A 16447-nucleotide genomic window follows, 5' to 3' on the forward strand; every position below is an offset into this window, starting at 1 on the left:
GATACGCAACGGGATCGATGTCCTGATCCGTATCGTGATCCTTATCCCAATCCTATTGCCGATCCTTGATCTTGATTTCCGAATCTGGTTCAGGATCCTTTTCCGGGAATACTGACCACAGATACTGAACCTGCACAGAAAAAATTATTTTCTGTAAAATTACAGTAAATGTCCTGTAACAAAAAGGAGCAGGACATTTACCGTAATTTTACAGGTCGAGGACATGGAAATTCACAGGCAAGTTTAAAATTACAGGCCAGTAATTTCAGGCTACCTGTAATTGCAAGCGACCTGTAATTGCAAGCGATCTGTAATTGCAAGGGACCTGTAATTTCAAGCGACCTTTAGAAAAAAAGTGCACGTAATTTGTTTGTTTTGATTCATTATAATAGGAAGGAATTTCATTATTGAATAAAACAAATTGTACTCGTATATACATTATTATTTATTATAATAACCTCAATACATCACTGAACAATTTCGGAATTACGTTTTTATGGCTTTTTTACCTTAGTAATAGTGAGTGAACACTCTGCGGGTAGTATGGTTCATGTCTATATGAATCAAATATGACCCTGCGAGGATTCAAAGATGAGTGCCGAGTACATACCTTAATATTGTTACTTGAGTGTACAGTGTATACATTGGAGCGTTCAATCCAACAAAACAGTTCGTCGTAAGGAACTGATGCCCGAAATACCAAAAAAAAAATCAATGAATTGTTCAAAAATCATTAATACTATTATGAATCAGTTTAGAAATTTCCAATATTTACACTCTAAACTATTGGCAGGGCACAATCAACACTGATTGATCGGTGATTTTTCTGCGACCCAAAGTTGCGAAAAAATTAGGACTTTTTGCCCGGAGGATCAGCTATCTGGCAGAGTCCATGCTGTCCAACTTCGCAAAGGGTTGTAAAATTCTACCACAAAACGGACCGAAACGACTTCAACATCATTTTCATCGTCGTCGTTGCCAATCGGTTCATCCCCATCGGTGCCGCTACTGTCGTCGATCTTTTGCGTCTTTATCCGATTGCCCGATTCAATCCAAATCTCGCACGGACCCATCTGGCTCAGGTCTAGCAGCTGGTCCGGTTTGTTTTCTTTTAGTAGTTTAAGATATTTTAACGGCAGATGGCGATGTCTGAAAAGAAATGGAATCTGTAATTTAAAAGCCTCTAAGACTGTGAAACAATAAATTTTGTACGGATAGGGCAACGGACTGATTCTGGACCGCCTTGTTATTTTTAACTTACAATTAATGACGTAATTTTTTTTATCGGTTGTGTCTCGGTTTCCGGAGCCCGGAGTCTTTCATGCTAACATTATGGTATCCCGAGTTTCCATACTGGTATGAACGAAATTACATCTGAGGGCATACGACACCACTTTTATCTCCAAACCGACCTTCGAGTCTGGGTGAGAGACCAATACCATTCTAGAAAAAAAGGGTAAAATAAAATTTATAAAATTATTGACGCATATCAAACTTACATCGAATCCCTAGAACTCGTTTACGAAACGTCTTAATACAATTGCGGTCTCCTCAATGTCATCAAAATAACCAAAATTAAATGCGCGAATCAAACGAGCTTGGCAGTGGACCGTAACGTTGCTGAGTCATTAACGAAGGAGGCAAGATACAGTTATAGGCCGGACCAATCAGATTAGCTGAAATTTTTAAGAGGAAAAATAGTTAGAAATCAAAATATGAATTTGATTAGAAGTTACATTTTGCTAAACGATTAAACAAATAGGTATGTTCCAAATTCAAATAAAATGTAAAACATACTACTCTGTGAGTTGTTCTTGAAATTTTGAATCAACAAACAGATTTAACGGATCGAACAGATTGTACAGTTCAAATGGATCGTACGATTCAAACTGATCGAGCAAATCTTTCGATTCAAGCGGATCGATCAAACGAATTGTACGGTTCAAACAAACCGAACGGTTCAAACAAGTTGTTCGTACGACTCGAAATGTTTGAACGAATCGAACTGATCAAACGCAATCGCATTGAAACTCGGCTTAAAGAAAAGACTTTAAATATTTAGAGAACTAAATTGTCTTGTTCATATTTTAAAGAAGTGTTTGAAAAAAAAAAACCTCAAACACACTAAGTGATTTGTTTTCTTTTTTATACATTACAAAAACTTCAATTAAGATTCTGAATCTTAGAGCTTAACTAATATGGGTACTTTTGAAAGCATTTGGAATAACGCCAAGTTTAACTTACCCTGCCTCTGAATGCTAAATATGTAAATTTAAAGATGACGGCGCCATGTTCAACTTCCCGCGCATTCACAGCAGCATAATTGCAGTATCTTGAGAAGTCCTAAAAAAACAAAACAACTTTGTTTCCTTCAAATTCATGCTGCTGCTTTTGAAACAGCTAGTACGGAATAGCGAGAAAAACTGGCCACAGTTCTCCGTTTGAATTCGGTACCAATATTTTCGATTGACTGCATTCTGGAACAGCTGTTCTGGAGCAGTGAAGATTGTTCGCTGTATTTAATTTGAATTTGGAACACCTTTGGTTACGAAGCGTTAGAAATTTCATAGTTATTAGCAAAGCTGAATAGAAATTGGAAAAGCACTGCAACCAGTTTTTAAGCTGTATCCGACTGGCTGTTCCGGAAGGTAGGTTGAAAAATAGTTCCGAACTCGAACGAAGCACTGTGAGCAGTTTTCGCACACTCAGATTACTATGGAACTGGAACACTTATTCACTTACCTCGTTTCCCATTTCGCAGGGAATCCTGCATGCACGGTTCCGGAATCAAAACAAAAACTGCGCCGCTGCAGTTCCTATGCAAATTTGGTAAACACTCGCCTCATACGAGCAGCAACTAATGTCCTCCCGGTAGCGAGTAGACTGGACAGTTTAATCGTCATTTTCAAAATCCGGTGATGAACTGCACGCATCGGAACCGAAAACTAGCACAATTGTAGCAAATTCCAAGGGAATCCAATTTGACATTTTTGCTCGCACCGAATTCGCGACCGACCGAATGAGAAAAACAAAACAAAAAACGACCACAGTTTGATCACAGGCAAAAAGTTTGAGTTCGTGTTACTGCAATTACTTAAGTTAGTAGCAATTGAGTTTTTTTACTCAAGTTGAGCTAAATTCAAGACCAGATGGTTAAGTGCTAACTGAAGTAAAAAATAATTTTGCTAACTGGACGCACAGACACGAGAAACGATGTAAGCCTTTAAAAGACATGTTGACTTAAAATTAAATTGAGTGGCCTGTAAAAATACAGCAAATGTCATGCTCCTTTTTGTTACAGGACATCTGCTGTAATATTTAAGGATTTATTTTATCTTTCAATCAAATACATTGAAAATTACAGGTTTATTGTTTTACAGGTTTTATTATTTTACGTGCAACCATTTTCAAGTACACGTAATATTCATTATTTTTTTCTGTGTGGATCCTGACTCATAGAGCAGAGCAGAGAGAGCAGAGAAGCTCTAAAACTGTTTTTGGATAGAATTTTGACAAACCATTAGTGCTTATGGTTACTTGGGTACGTTTTTTGAACTTTTTGAAGATCGACACTGTTGGATCATTTGCGAAAAGGCAAGTAGGCATTGGAGTAACAGTAGCATCAAAACGCTCTTTTAACAACTACTTGAAGAATGTATAATTTTATCCGCAGAAGCTATGGCCATATTATTAGTCCTTTAAACATAGCGAAGGAATCAAGGAACCCTGCAGTTGTTTTTCCGGATTTGGCCAGAGTTTTAGCAGCAGTGGAGTCGGGAAAATTGTTCCATCCTTGGGTACAAGAAATTTAAGGAAAATTGCAACAAATTGAAGGTACTTTGTGTTGGGTCCCCGGCCATGTAGGCGCTGAAGGCAACACCAAAGCAAATGTGTTGGCTGAAAAAGTATGAGCGGTCCGATGATTTCAGTTCAGATTCCAATGCCATTTGACATTATCGATCAAAGATCAGACCCAAATGGGAAGCACAATGATAAGTAAATCGGGAATTCTTTATGATAAGGATAAAAAGAAACAGTCTACTTTGGAAGGATAGCGGAAGCCTCTCTAGAACAACGAGCCTTGACTAGATATGATCTCGAATCGTGATCCTGGATTCTGATCTTGATCCTCGAGTTTATATTCAGAACTTGATCCAGATTCTAGAGTCTCTTTCTGAACTTATTTAATTTTGGATTCTAGTTGCGGATACTGATTCTATTCTTGATCATGGAACTTGACTTTAGCCTTGATCCTTGATCTTGAACCCTATTTCTAGATATTGAAACTGGATTTTTTGTTTTTTTTTTGTTTTCTTTTTTTATTTTTTTCTTTACTCTATACTAGCGCAAATACATACATCTGCATTGAAGTTAAATTTTCCCGATGCAAAAAATAACATTTCGAAAGCGTTGAACGCTGAAGTGTCAAAAATAATGTATACCGTAAAAAGTGGGTGGTTTCCTCTGTTTGGTTTCGATAAACCAACTAACAAAGGGTAAATAAGCTCAGAAACTCTCCACATTTTAATTCCGGAGCCTTTTACATGCATCGGAGGATTGATTCAATCATATTCGCTTCTCGCTAGAATTGAATCGTTTTGTTCGTCATCCATTCGATTTAAACTGAAATAAAACAGTGACTCACCAGATTTTTTGGCTTATACTATTGCACATAAAATTTCGAATCTTGGGTCTAGGATAGTTATAACAGTTAGAATAGAATCTTTATAATAACTCAAGGAAATAGAAGAAATTTTATGATTAATGGTGTACCAAAGGGCAATCATATGAGACCAGCTTTTTTTAAAGAACAAAATCAACTTAATAGCAATGACACTCATACGCCCACGATCTTTTTCATGGATTCAACTGTAGATATTTGATTATTTTCTAGTTTGACAGTTACACGTCCAATGAAACGTCAATCTCATTTGCTAGTTTATTGCACAGCTATCATCCGTCCGTTATGAGAAGGAATGGTGACTTTTAGCAGCAGCAGCAGCAGCACCTTTATTGTGTATTCCGCTCGCAACTATGTTCGACAATCTTTGCTCGACTTGGAACCGGTTTGCGCCAACCAACCATCACGCAAAGATTTACAGCGGCCGGCTGCTGAGTATATTCGAGGAATGCAACTCGCGGACCTAAATCCGGAAGTAATCGAAACGCACAAACACAAAACCATTAAGCGGCATTTATGAGGTCGGAATTAATTTATAACTTTCGAACCGGCGCGGCGGGCCAGAGTCATTTCATTCGTCGTTTACCCTGGTCGAACCTGTTTCTTTATCGTTTTTTTTGTTCATTTTCCCGTTTCGTTTCGCCGAGGCTAACGTTGCTCCTCCTAAGCTGAATTGTGATTGCCATTGCTCTAAAGAAACAGGTCGTTGAATTGAGATGGAAATCTTTCACGGTACCAATTAAAAACTTAGCTGGAACCGGTTGTCTGTCGGATGGCTAAGCTCGTTCAGTTTACGTCAGATCCGAGTGAGGTAGCTTTCATCTTCCAGCCAACAATGATACAATACCGTTAGGTTTCAATTATTTGATTGGGGAGCACGAGTTCAGGGAATATAAAGCTTGTATGCGTAGAAAATGGTGTGGAATCCATTCCGGTGGAGAGCTATTTTTAACACAGATAAAGACTGCTGTTTACATTTCCGTTTCACACGATGGGTTTCGGAATATTTTTTTAAGATCATCCTGCCAATCCGAGACCACCAAACAAGCTAATTGGCAGGTGAAGAATTCAAAATGGGCTCTGACCAACCGTTACAAAGTTCCAATGCCCGAATCGCCCGCAAGTTCCGGCAGCTTCGATCCGGAAATTGCCAGACAGCCTCGCAAATTAGCTTTCCTCCTTCCAAGCGTAGATTCATAATTTTCAGTTCCCCTGACCGGACCCGAAACTGGAAGCACTAGATTAGCACCGATTCGTACGTAGAAGTATATAGGAAAAGAACACAGAAATAGTCGGTAGGTAGTGGGGAAAAAATCGTTCTAGCGCGAAACGATCAACGAACTCTTCACCCATCATCTTTATTGGTGTAAATACACCATCTCGAGGCCACTCCTGCGCCTCTCCTATCGTTCGTTTGAACGATGATGATGATGACGATGGGGCATTGGGTGGTGAATGGCGCAAACGACTCCATCATCAATCCGTCCGTCCTTCCTCGGTTCTGTAGCAATCAGACGGGGAAGCAAAGACGAGTCGGACATGGAACACGAGCGGCTGACTTCGTACACAACACCGTCCAGAAGACAATGAACTGGGTGTCCTTGAGTCTCGAGAACCCTCTCGTCTCGTCGTCAAACGAACGCACGAACAAACTACGGCAAGCAAGCAAGCACACATCACATGGTGATGATGATGGCACATGGGCGACGACGACAACACACAACGCAACAATGTCGGTTTAGGTTGTTGGCGGGAATCCTTCACCACGAGGCCAGGCCACACACCGACCGGCTTCGACATCGTCAATCATCTCGAAGCCGATTTGGGTTTTCGCGCTGTCTCCAGAAGCCCGGAATTTGGGAAGATGCCACCCTTTTTGCGTTTGTCTGTTAGGGACTTAGGACTGGTAGCGGTTATGAAATCAACGAATTAACTATGGGGGTTTCCCGCTAACCGCCAGTCTCTCTTGATCGGTCAATTTGGTGCAATTGATTTACGTTTAATGGCAATAAATTCTAGTTTCATGCCCTGTGAGAGTGAAGTGACTTGATTCCATTTTCTTGATTTTTTTTGAAAATTTCTAACAACTTGCAATCTTTCAAAGTTTTTGTCAGCATGTACCGAGTTAGTAATTGTTACCCGGAAAATTTCGTTCTATACACAAAGAAGAGGTTGTAAAATTTCAATGCCGCCCGGCGCGTACCTTATGCTAAAAATGCGCTGAAACATGCATTGAACCAATGATGATATGATTGGAAAAACTCTACTGGCATAAAGACTCGAGCTCCCATGCATGAAACATATTTTATGGAATTTTCATCCTATTGGATAATTCCTCCCAAAAACAAGACAATTAAAAAAAAAAATGCCGTCGGAAAGAGTGAATCGAACTCAGAAAACAATTTTACATCGTCTTGCCAATCCGACCACTTAACTACTGTATTACCTGAGCCGGATGGAGGACAAGATAGAGATAGTTGTCATATTCTTTATGCCACGGTCAATCACCAAAAACGCAGAGCGTTGGCTTTTTTATGTTTGGCTGATGGTTTTTTTTTGTTCTCCTTTCGAATGTGTCCTTTGTCTTGCGGAGGGAATACGAAGAAAATGGATTACCACTGAATGGGTATTGGAAATAAAAAACTGTTTTTTGGTTTTCTACTAACGCCTTACTATCATCATTTTGTACGGGGTAGCTCAGACATCCCAAGAAACAAAAAGTCCGATAAAACAGGTACAAAAACGCTTACTCAGCCCCATCATTGGTATGAGGTCCGTTCTATGCATCTCAAAATTTAAGTTCTTATTGATACTTTCAAGTTCCAAAACAAGTCTTATTGATCTTCTGGTGATTTCTTCATGATCTTTTGGTGATTTGAAAGCACCTCAATGCACTTTTTGTGACTTAGTAAATCCCGTTCTGAGCACTTGTGTGCCCTTTATGTGACTTAAGTCCCATACAACGTACATATTAATCACTTTTGCAACTTTCAAGTTCATTAATGAATACATAAAGTTCACCAAAGGGAATTGGGCAGTTGATTCTCTTTGTCAGCCAATATGTAACTTTCGAAGCCTTCATTCAATTAAATATGTGACATTTGGTTGCACTGGTTTAGAAATTATAACGGGGGTGAACAAGCTGAACTAAGCTTTTTCACGAACAAACAGGATCTATAGGCGTACAGATTTTTCAGAGGGCATCCGATCAGATTACTTTGTAGATGACTCACCCGATCGTAACGGTTTAGGCCGTAGGCACACAACAATTTAATGCAACATTTAATCTTTGTAACGTCCCAGCGCTAGGGCGAACACGGAGTACATCTCCATACAGAAAATGTGGGAGGATCAGCGCTTTAAATAGACGAATTTTCGTATTAGTTGATGCAGAAAAAGTATTTGTGTAAAGTGAGCGCAAGCAACCGTAGACTTTACCGCATTGTTGCATGACCAAGTCATCCCATAGCAAGTTTTCATGGAGAACGTATCCGAGGTTGCTGGCCGATTTCACCCAAAGAATTTGCTCGCCATTCATGACCACATTAAGAAGAGCTCCAGAAGCGGCGTGCCTCTTAGATTTCCCTTGCTCTTGCTTTGATTCACAAGAAGTCCATTTCCAAAGCACCATGTAGCAACCCTTTCGGCATCTTCATTCACCCGTCGGATCAGTTCATGTGAGTTTTGACTCCAGTCAACAGCGTAGAGCTGAACATCGTCAGTGTACAATTGGATTGAACAATGATGCAGTACACGAGGTAAATCGTTTATGTAACAAGTGAAAAGAAGAGGCCCAAGAATAGACCCTTGCGGAACGCCAGATGTCACAGGTGTGCTCTGAGAGAATTTATCACCGCAAAAAACTGTTTGTCAGGTATGACTAAATCAACTTCACAGCAGGGGAAGATACGTTGAACTGTTCGTTTGGTTTTTCGCAAAGCTTTTTGTGTGAAATGGTGTCGAATGCCTTGCTAAAATCAAGCAAAAGTAAGACTTGATACTTTTAAGTTGACTAGCCGGGCTTACCGAAAAGCAACAAGCGCTGCCGAATGCTCAAGTTGGCACAGCTACTGCACTAGATAGCTTAAACGGAAAATCCCATATAGGGGAACTGGGGGTATAATGCCCAGTGTGGGCAAAACGCCCCATTGCGATATCTAGCTAGATATACACATCTTTTAAGAGTTCTGTACGTTATTCCGTTCTAATTAACAGTAGAAACCTTTTGTACAAAAAATTAGCATCAAACATGCGATAATTTCCTGCAAAAAACCAAAAATGTTTTTCAAGCCATATTCCTTGCAATTTGTGCCTTGACTTTCGTAAGGAAATACGGTATCTATCAGCAAAAAAAAATTACCTGACATCTGTTACAATGATGAACATTGGTCTTGAAAATCATTACAAAACGAAAAATTTCCTTATTCAATCATTTTTTCTATTATTTTGAACAATTTTTAATAAACATGTCGAGGTAGGGCAAAACGCGCCATGTCCGTTTATCTTTAAGCATGTTTCATATTTGTTTAAATTTATTTGTGGTTTCATCACAACAATTTTAAAGATATTTATATGTTGTATTGGAAAACATAACTTGAATTTAAACGAATATATTTAAAATTCCTAAATTTAGTATAGATTTAGTTAACTATTCACAAGAATTTCAGTATATCTGGCAGCACTACGCATAGCAATACATTTTTCCATCTGTGAAGTAGAAAAGAAGTGTTCTACCTGGCAAACATTTTCGGAGGCACTTGAATCAATAAACACTTATTAAACGTTAAACGGCGCGAATGGGTACACACATATGCGCATTATGCCCCTACTTATTCTGAAATCCAATTTTCAGCCTACTCTTCAAACTTCATTAAATTTGTGGCCTTTTTTGACCTTGCAATTATTCTAATTGTCAGATTTAGACAAAAATAAAACCAAACTTCCAAACACAATCGAAGATTAAAGTTAATCTTTTCAAATGTACTCTAAAACAAGGCTTTCTTCTTAACGTGGGCATTATGCCCCCTCTTCCCCTACGCACAAATCCGTTTCTGATCCAGCTCTGGCGAATTTGTCAGCGCACTCGTTTCCAAAAATCTCATCCAATATCACAAATCTCATTACAATCTCTCCAATACTCATAGAAAGTTTAAACAGGCTATTGAACTATTGGCTTGATTGATTTACTGTGTGCTTGTTTGCTTTCATGATTTTCGTGAATTTGGTCCCAAAATTTGCCCTAGTGGCATCCAAACCTACGTTTATCAGTCCCCGGAGTCGTGATTAGTGGAGGATCCCCGGCAAACGTTCTTCCGTCCCGAAAACACTCGTTAAAGTTTCCGTGCACCGATCGGATTGTTTTTGTTGTGTTTTGCTTCGCGCGGTTTTACCAAAGGACTAAAGCAACTGTCAAATCACATACAAACGGACCGTGCTGAGTTTTTGGAATCAGAACGTCAGTTCCCCTTTGTTTTCAATAGCATTTTGGTACCAAAACGTCAGTGCGGTACTGAAATGTCAGTTCGGAAGTTTTCTTCTCTTTCAGACCCTTGGGTTTCACCGAGGGATTCCAGTGGAGAGAGAATTCTTTGCATTTGGAATGGTAATGATCAAAATTCCACAACTGCTTAACAAATTGCAACAATTTGCAACAATAAGCACATTTTCACTCTTTCTGAGCACCGGTTTCTCTCATTTTAACTTAAACCTTCTTAATCTCTCAAACAAATTGCCACAAATTACCACAAATTCAATCATTGGCTGCAAAATTTGTTTGATCATTGACGGTGATTCTCCGTTCATCTCAACAACTAAAATGCTGATGTGCTGGAGTCGTTTTAAAACCCGGACTTTCTTCCCAGGGGTGGGCTTCCAAAGAAGACTGGACCAGGTTAATCTATCGTCTGTCGTCTAACGTTGATATTGGTACACTGGACAAAATGAATATTTGCGCAGCGTATTGGAATTTGTTCGAATATTTGCCTTTTTGACACTATGGCCAACATGAAAGATAAAAAGCATCGTGGAGAGTGTCAATTGGCGATCAATGGCATTGAGCCGCTAGGTTGTGGATTCTGTGGGAATTTCTTTTATATCATCCAGCAGTGTTGTGGATTCAACATCCGGTTCAACATGGAGCTGTTTACACAGGGTAAGGTTATGTTTATCTGTACTCCCTGTCGTACGAAGTTAAACGACCGAAGTATTCGCTGCTATGTAGACGACTTGATCGACCGCACCGCCCTAAACACCAACTACTCCGATATTGTTTTGGACAAGCAACAGCTCGATCTTTTGTCCAAAAAAAGTCGATGACATGGCTTCGAAGCAATACCCACCAATATGGCAGCTTCAATGTTTACACAACTGAAAGGGACTCCACAAGCATATCCACCATAAAATATGAAGCGTCGCTGTGGTAATGATGGATTATCGCTTGTCTCTTCGACAATGACTGCGACTAACTCTATCGTTCTTAGTGATCTTTCAGTCCCGTTTGTTGTTCCTCCACTTCCGGCACCTGGCTGTGTTTAGCCGGACTTAAAACGTAAATTGGATGTCAACAAAATAGTTCTTCGTTGCGTAACTTCACCAGAGGAAGTGAAACGATGGCTTCCGAAAAATGTGGATGGCTTCACTAGAAGATTTATTTCCTTTAAAATCGGATTTGATCCTCCGCTCAAAGACGCCGAGCTGAACACAACGACCTAGCCCACGGGGTCAACCGTCGGCCTCAGACTCCTGCTGCCGGGAGATTTGTACTGAGCAAAACCATTGGTTGCCTTTTTCAGGGATTTGATCGCTATCACTTTGCGAGCAAAATGGCAAGTCTCTAAACTACTTGTGAAGAATTCTTGTTCAACAAAAATGTAGATATTAAAAAGACATGCTAGTGTGTATTCATCATTAGAAGTGTATTCTCCATTTGGGATTTTGAGTTTTGATACCTGATGAAACTTTGATTTATCCAAGACTTTGTTGAGTCTACAGGCCTCATTTAAGCCTGATATGTTTGTGGAATAGATCTGCCAGCTTGAACGCTCAGCTGCTCTCGTAGCCTTCCTGTAGGCGCTTCGAGCAGGCTTAAATGCTTCAATACCTTCTGTACACCGTCTGTTCCACGCACGACTGCAACATGTCTTCAGTATTGCAAGATTTGAATTCCACCATGGTGTAGTTTTCCTGATAACTCTGTCATGCTGTCACGACATCATCTAGATCAGCAGGAGTGCTTATTTCACGGAAGAATCCTAGCTAGGACAGATGAATTATTACCAATATAAGAATAAAAAAGTTACAGAATGTAGCGATGTTGAGCGCATAATCAATATAAGGTGTACGAAAGAACTTTCAAGTGACAGAATGGTAGTTGATTTTATTGTTGTTAAGAGATTTTTCCATACGTACACAAATATAATTCAAAAAATTCTATAGAACCGAAAATCTTTCCTGCTAACGATAGCGAATATTTAATGGCCATCCTACCCTCGCCCAACTTCTTTGTGTTCCAAATTTGGTTATTTAACTTGAACATTTTTTTTGTCTTTTAATGATTTTGTAAGGAAGCCCTTCGTTCGGAAAGTCGAAACAGCAATTCAGTTAAATAAATGGAACACGAAATTATTGCGACACCGAAATTTTTTATAATGTTTAGAATCAAATCAAAATTTTGGGGTAGTTTTATACATATTTATCAGGAAAAATCCATTTTTTTTATAGGTGATTATAGGTTTCGATGGGAAACCTTTAAATTTTAGGAGTTAATGCTGCACTTCCTTTCGCTTTATCCACCGCTCGGACTTGGCGTTATTGGTTCAGTTTCAATTAGAAGGTCCTCAAAATTGTACAGTGAGATTGTATTGTTTGTTTTTTAGAACTAAACAAGATATTCTGGAGATGTATTTATTTTTTATTGCAAAAGATGGAATGATGTACCAGCTTTCATGTGAAAAAATTTGAAAACGATTGTTATGAAGATATATCAAAAACAAATACTAATCATTTTAACCCCGAATGGCGGTACCATTATACGTTATTTAGTAAAAACCTTAAAAATTAATAACTGATTTTATGAAGGATTAATCACCGTAATTTATATTTGTAGATTTAATTGATCGGCCTAGCGGTGAAAAGTGATGACATCTAAAGATTATGAAATTTTTTTTTTATAGGTGGATAGAAAATTAGATGAAATGAAAGAGGTTGAAAATGAGCGGGTAGAATTTATTTAGAAGCATCCAAACCCCGGATGTAACAAAAGCGCGATGATAACAAACTGAGAAGTCTAAACATCGATAGATGCGTTTCTGAGTTAAGGGAGTATATCTGAGCGATCACATATCATCTTTTTGTTCGTCCGCACTGCAAGTTTTCACTTGTGGGGTGGACCACGCTTGGCCTACTAATGTGTGGTGGTAGATGAAACTCTATCTGTATCTACCGCTTCATAGTAGTAGGCCCGTGAGGAACAAAAATTTGATATGAGATTCCCAAGTAACACAGATCAAGCCAATTTGCTTTTTTGAGTTTTAATATTGTTTTATGAAGACTTTTCGATGGCATCCCATTTTTAAAACGGCTTTATTGTAACATAGGAAATGCTTCATTTATCGTGTGTTTTAAAAGAGCCCCAAAAGTTTTGCTAAAACTTGAATAAAACACTATCTTAAGAGTTTTGTGAAAAAGTTGCAAAAGTATTGCTAAAGATTCAATAAAACACATACTTTCCTGTTTTTATTAGAGCTTTGGTAAAGGTTTTAATAATGCGCTCAATGCGCTTTTAAAACTAGCGTTCAAGCCAAGTTGAAAAACTGTTTTATTGGAACATTGGATGTAGGCATGATAAAACTAAGTGACAGATGATTTGACAATCGAGAAGAACGTATACACGCTTAAACTTTTTTACCTCTTTTTGATATAGCATAACCTGTTTTGAAAGGATTATCACTCAAAATTGAGAAAAACGTGCTATCAAAATGATATAAATTAACACAGCTAAATTCATCTTAAAAATAAAAACAGCTTTGTTGTATCCGCATTCAAATTTCAAAACAACCGTAAATCAGTCCACATCATTATTCGCTCAATTCTCAGGGTTCGAATAAAAGCCCACTGTGAATAAACGGTTTTTGTGATTCGATAAGAATAAATGTATTAGAAAATTCGTTTACAAGTACGCCTATTAACTACTTGTTTTATTTATCCATCTCTGTCTCTCAATGCGAAGTTGATCTTTATTTACGTCATCCAATCCAGAACTAACAAAATTATTTTCAGATAAACCGTCCTTGAAAATTTCTGGAAGACTGCAGAAACCGGCTTCAACTCAGCAAAGACGGAGAAATCGGGTTTCATCACAAGCGAAAATGCTCATTCTAAATCAGCCTCAACAAGTTTCAGATGATGTATTCAGAATGAAGACCACTAGCATTGGCCGATCATTGAAAATAACGATTTATTTAAAGCGTAAGGCAGTTCTGGTAATAGTAAGCAAAACATCCGAAGGACGTTTTAAAGAATCGTTTTATCACTTCCAATTGTTTTCCCATACAACTGTTTTAACAGTTTTTAACTGTTTTACATAACCTAACTACAAATTCAAAATTCAATCATTTCGGAATTCACGATTCAGGCAATGTTTTTACAATTTCAATAATCGTTTGCTAAACGTTTTATTACGCTTTAAAAATCATTTGGTTATAATCCTTATTTATGCGGGTTATTATTTAGCTTTGAGGCCAGGGTTTTGATAACAGAAAATGTTCTATTCCAAAATAGTTTGAGATTATTTGATAGCAATACCTATTTGTTATTTAAAGATGATTGACCATCCTCATAGTCAAAAGGAAACAAAACAAAAAGTTGCATGAATGCCTTTTGCCAAGCAACAAATCGAAATGTTTTCATTTATTGCGAAAAACTTCTTTTTCTCAAAAATGGATAAATCCATCATGAGCGTGTATTCCATTTAGAGAAACGTCAAACGAAGCTTTGATTCAAGGTCTCTTAAAACCATTTAAAACCTGTTTATTGAAATTGTTTTATTACCACATTTTTCTAACCGTCATAAAACCATCTTAACACTGTTTTACAACTGCCTTAAGATTTTCAATATTAATTTACTGAGCGCCATGTTGATTGTGAAATTGAATCGAAATTACTGACGCCATGTTGCTGTAAATAATACTTTAATACTAAAAACTCGACATTTTCATCAATTTGACAATGTTGACGGTACTATTTGTTGTATAGGTGATGAATTTCAATGTAAAACAAAAATTGCATCATTTGAGTCAATTTATATTTTGTTTTAATTATAATTTTTTTATTTAAAAAATGCTTAAAATATGGTCAATTCTGATTTTCTTTGAGGCGCGCTTAAGTTTTGATGCTATTTCGTATACACTTCACCAGAAATCTGAGGTTGCAGGAAGTTTCTTGCTTAGATATATTGAAAATGAGAATGAGAATATTTTTAAAATATTTTAAATGGAATCTTTACCTATCATCAAATGCTTGGGAGAGTAAGTGATAAAACGAGAAAAAACGGAACAGAAAGCTCCCACAGTAAAATTTCTATTAGATTCCACAGCTGCCACAGTAAAATTCCTATCAGATTTCACAGATCCCACAGTAAAATTCCTATCAGATTCCACGACGTAGTTTTAAAAGAGCTGTGGATAGTCTGAAGAGGGCTCTGAAAGGTTTCTTAAAGCTATGTCTATAAGGTCGAATAAAACTATTCTGTTGGATGTTTTATTATAGCGTATAGAATTAGCTTTAACAACGTTAACAAAATGGTCCCTTTTGGCCATATGTTAACTTTAAAGTAGTTGTGCTAATAGCGTAGAATGCGCTTTGGCTTATAAAGTAGCTTTAGGAAATAGTCTTAAGCGAACTGTTAAGGTTGGAATAAAACTTAAATTGTTACTTGGGATTGTATGCTTCTAAATAAATTCTACCCGCTCATTTTCAACCTCTTTCATTTCATCTAACCTTCTATCCACCTATAAAAAAAAAATGTCATAATCTTTAGATGTCCCTACTAAAAAGGACATCACTTTTCACCGCTAGGCCAATCAATTAAATCTACATTAATAACTGACTTCCAGGAGAACAATTTGCCGGTAGAAAAAAGCATTAATCCACGAGTTCTCGAACTTGGTTTGGTTGAAATTTAGAACTATTCCAATCATCATTAAACTCATAATATACGGAATCACGTGACATTGCCCTACATCGTAATAATGACTTCAATTAAGACCTTAAAACTTGTTCCCTCTACAACATTTTCATTCTTATTTCACGTAGGTGTCAAAATCTACCCAAACCATGTTGAGTTTGGAACAGCCATGGTTAAACTTTTGCGCAAATTCACATCCTACATGCCTCAAGTCGACGATGACGGCAACGACCAAATTAAAGCCTCCAAAGTCTATCGGGTGCTTTTCTTCTGCCTTTTCCTTCTCAGATGTTATTCTTCTTATGTCTCGCGTCGTCGTCGTTCGTCATTCAACTAGGAAGGTTTGGCATTCAAGACATTAAGTATACAGCGAAACCACATGGCACGGGCGGCCGCGAAAAAAAGCTACAAATGTCAAGGACATTTCAGTTCAGCAGCTAGCAGCACCGCGTTTCAAGGAATCACACTTGTCTGTCTGTCTGTCTGGGGTTTGAGGCCGATCTATTGCGGTAACGTAAGGTGTGCCGGTATTGACTGGAAGGAAATCCTGGTTTTCGTCTTGAAAATTAATCGCACCGCAATTC

The 16447-nt window shown here is 38.0% G+C and overlaps 1 protein-coding gene across 1 annotated transcript in view; it reads right to left on the bottom strand.

Annotated features, from left to right (window-relative positions):
* Window positions 1-16447, bottom strand: part of LOC129758010 (mucin-17-like) — a 105344-nt gene that overhangs the window by 86159 nt on the left and 2738 nt on the right. The window lies entirely within an intron of this gene.

The sequence above is a fragment of the Uranotaenia lowii genome, chromosome 3, assembly GCF_029784155.1.
Source record: "Uranotaenia lowii strain MFRU-FL chromosome 3, ASM2978415v1, whole genome shotgun sequence".
In the NCBI taxonomy this organism is placed as follows: Eukaryota; Metazoa; Arthropoda; class Insecta; order Diptera; family Culicidae; genus Uranotaenia; species Uranotaenia lowii.